The sequence below is a fragment of the Rhinolophus ferrumequinum genome, chromosome 12 (genome assembly GCF_004115265.2).
Source record: "Rhinolophus ferrumequinum isolate MPI-CBG mRhiFer1 chromosome 12, mRhiFer1_v1.p, whole genome shotgun sequence".
Classification (NCBI taxonomy): Eukaryota; Metazoa; Chordata; class Mammalia; order Chiroptera; family Rhinolophidae; genus Rhinolophus; species Rhinolophus ferrumequinum.
Genome location: NC_046295.1, coordinates 754,846 through 758,010, shown reverse-complemented (window position 1 = coordinate 758,010; position 3,165 = coordinate 754,846). Strand labels below are relative to the sequence as shown.

Sequence of the window (3,165 nt, the reverse complement as noted above, 5' to 3'; positions counted from 1 at the left end):
CTATAAGCCAGGAAGGGAGCACTCACCAGAACCCACTGTGCTGGCCCCTTGCTCTTGGACTTCCTACCGCTTGGACTGTAAGAAATAAATGCCTGTGGTTTAAATCACCCAGCCTGTGGTATTTTCTTATGGGAGACTGAGCTAAGACACTTGGTGTTGATGGTGGTATCATTAATAAAGTGCAGCATTTGTGCATGGAAAAATTTCCCTCCCTCCTCCTGCCCTACCTCCTTCTTGCTCCCTTCTACTTCCTGCTCCCCTCTTCCTCTTGTCTACCTAACCTCTCCTACTCCTGCACCCATGTGAAAACCCTCCCCTCCAGGCCCTGCCCTAGCTGGGTACTCAGGAGCAGAGCTGTGATCAGCCAGCAGAGGGTGCTGGGATGCCAGCCTGAGCTCTGGGCGGATATCAGGGTCTTGGAGATTGACCACTCAGTTAACCTGTGCTCAGGGGATTCTGGATGCTTGACCTTTATGAGATTTTAGTTTGAAAGATTTTCTCCCATTCTACTCTTAATGTTTTCCTTTGGAGCACAGATTTTTAAATTTGATGAAGTCCAATTTACTTTATTTTTATTTTTTGCTTGTGCTTTTGGTGTCATATCTAAGAAACCATGCTAGGGTCACAAAAGTTTATATGTATGTTTTCTTCTAAGAGTTCCTCCATTGTCCCAGAGCATTTGTTGAAAATCAACTCACCACAAAGGTGTGGGTTGATTTCTGGATTCTCGATTCTATTACATTCATCAATTTCTGAAAGAAAAAAAAGCCAGCTGGAAATTTTATAGTGATTGTGTTTAATCTATAGATCAACTTGGGGAATATGTCAAATCTTTGAAAGGCAAAAGAAAAAGATGTGTGGAGGAAGAGAGATTCTTGCAGACAATCTTGATTGCTAGACAATTGTCCCAATTGGATGTCCCCTCTAGAGCTGTCCTGGCTCAAGCAAGAGGACATCTTGCCACCAGGCACCTAAGGATAGAGGTGAGGTCCTGGTAGGAAAGCATAAGTGAAAACCTCAGTCAGAAGCTGAACTGGGAAAGGTGCCCAAACAGACCCCATCCCAGCAGCTATATTATTGAACATCTATGGCAATATTAATTCAACAACTTTTACCAACTGAAATGTCCCCCTTCCAGGAACAAGAGAATTATGCAGGCCTCAAAGATGATGGGCAGGGATATTTATTGCCTCACTGGTATACTCATATTACCTAAAAACAATAACAGTATTTTTAAAAATAAAGTTGTATAAGGAGGCACATGAGAGCAACTGATAAATGGGATACCAATGGATTCATTTATAATAAGAAGTAGGTCAAAGCATGAGACCAGAATTCATGTTCACTGGTCAGGCACTCTGTCCCTAGAATGGACAGCCATTTAGAAGTCAAGTAGTACTAGATGGCAGCTTGACACATTTCTGAGCAGAGACAGGCAAATGATCTTCATTATTTAGTCTTCTCATGCTTTATGAAGATAATGTCATTATAAAATTAAAGCATTTGAAAATCTTTCTTCTTTATCACCAGCAACCCACCAAGATGGCCTGCATTCATACTGAACCCATGAAGAAGGTGACTTGGGTCATCATCGAGAAGTGCTACGCGCACGACTGGGCAATGACTTCCACACCAACAAGCGCGTGTGTGAGATCACTACTGTTCTCAGCAAGAAGCTCCACAGCATGACACACAACTATGCCACCCAACTGATGAAGCACATTCAGAGAGGCCCATAGAGGTATCTCCATCAAGCTGAAGGAAGAGGAGAGAGAAAGGAGAGAGAATGATGTTCCTGAGGTCTCAGCCCTGGATCAGGAGATCACTGAAGTTGATCCGGACATTAAGGAAATGCTGAATTCTTGGACTTTGGCAGTCTATCCAACCTGCAGGTCACTCAGCCTACTGTTGGGATGAATTTCAAAACACTGCATGGACCCATTTTAATCTTGCTGCTATGCTGTAATAGTTTCAACAAACCATAGACAACCCCCCAAAAAAAAGAAAGAAAAGAAAATATTTCTTTAAAATTTTGAACATAGACCCAAAAGTCAAGAGCCTAATGCAACAGTGTGTGCACCCACCCAGCTCCAACTACCATCAACAACTTCTCTGTGTTTCATTCTCCCTCTCTCCCTTTATATTTGGAGTACTTTAAAACAAACACCAAACATCATGTCCCCCATCTGTAAATACTTTAGGAAAAAAATATATTTTCGTACATAATTACACCTAAAATTAACAATAATTCCTTTATTAAAAATATTCAAGGAAAAATACTTCCCCACACTCCCACCACTATTCAAACCACAATGATTCCACTTCTCTTCTTCCAGTTCTGCAGGAAGTGTGCAAGGACAGGTTCCAGAGTTGCAAGCACAGGGACTCTATCTCCTGTTTCTTCCCTCTCTTGACATGGTATCAAGTTCAGTTCCATGTAGCACCATCAGCTTAACTAGGGGACTTGGGTGATTTTCATTTACCTTTTAAAGTATCTTCCTTACTGACCATTTATTTATTCTTTATAAATATTGCCACAAAAATCTTCAACAAAATACTAGCCAACCAAATTCTGCTGTATATTAAAAGGATCATACACTATGACCAAATAGGACTTATTCCCAGAATACAGAGATGGTTCACCACATGAAAATCAACCAATATAACATAATACATTAAAAGAATGAAAGGGGGAACCCCACATGATAATCTCAATTGCTACAGAAAACCATTTGATAATGTCAAACACCCTTTCATGACAAAAACACTCAAAAAACTAAAAGAAAACTTTCTTAACATGATAAAGGCCATATAAGAGAAATGCACAGTGAACATCACATTCAGTGGTGAAAGACTGAAAGCTTTTCCCATAAGATCAGGAACAAGACACGAATGCTCACTTTTGATTTCCAGTCAAGATGGTGGAGCAGGTAAAAGCTGTGCTTGCCTCCTCTCATGACCACATCAAAATTATAACTAAACTACAGAACAATAGTCTTTGAGAATTGCCTGAAATCTAGCTGAATAGAAGTTCTATAATAAAGGACATACAGAAGAAGTCACCTAGAGACTGGTAGGAGACACAGAGATATAGAATGGGCTGGTCCCCATTCCCACATGTGGTGGTTAAAAATTGGGAGGAATATCTCAGCTGTGGAGGTCCCC

The 3,165-nt window shown here is 40.8% G+C and overlaps 1 pseudogene; it reads left to right on the top strand.

The window, feature by feature from the left end:
- The first annotated feature begins 1,542 nt into the window (after positions 1 to 1,542).
- On the top strand, positions 1,543 to 1,985 carry LOC117032027 (40S ribosomal protein S17-like; annotated as a pseudogene).
- Positions 1,986 to 3,165: the final 1,180 nt, after the last annotated feature.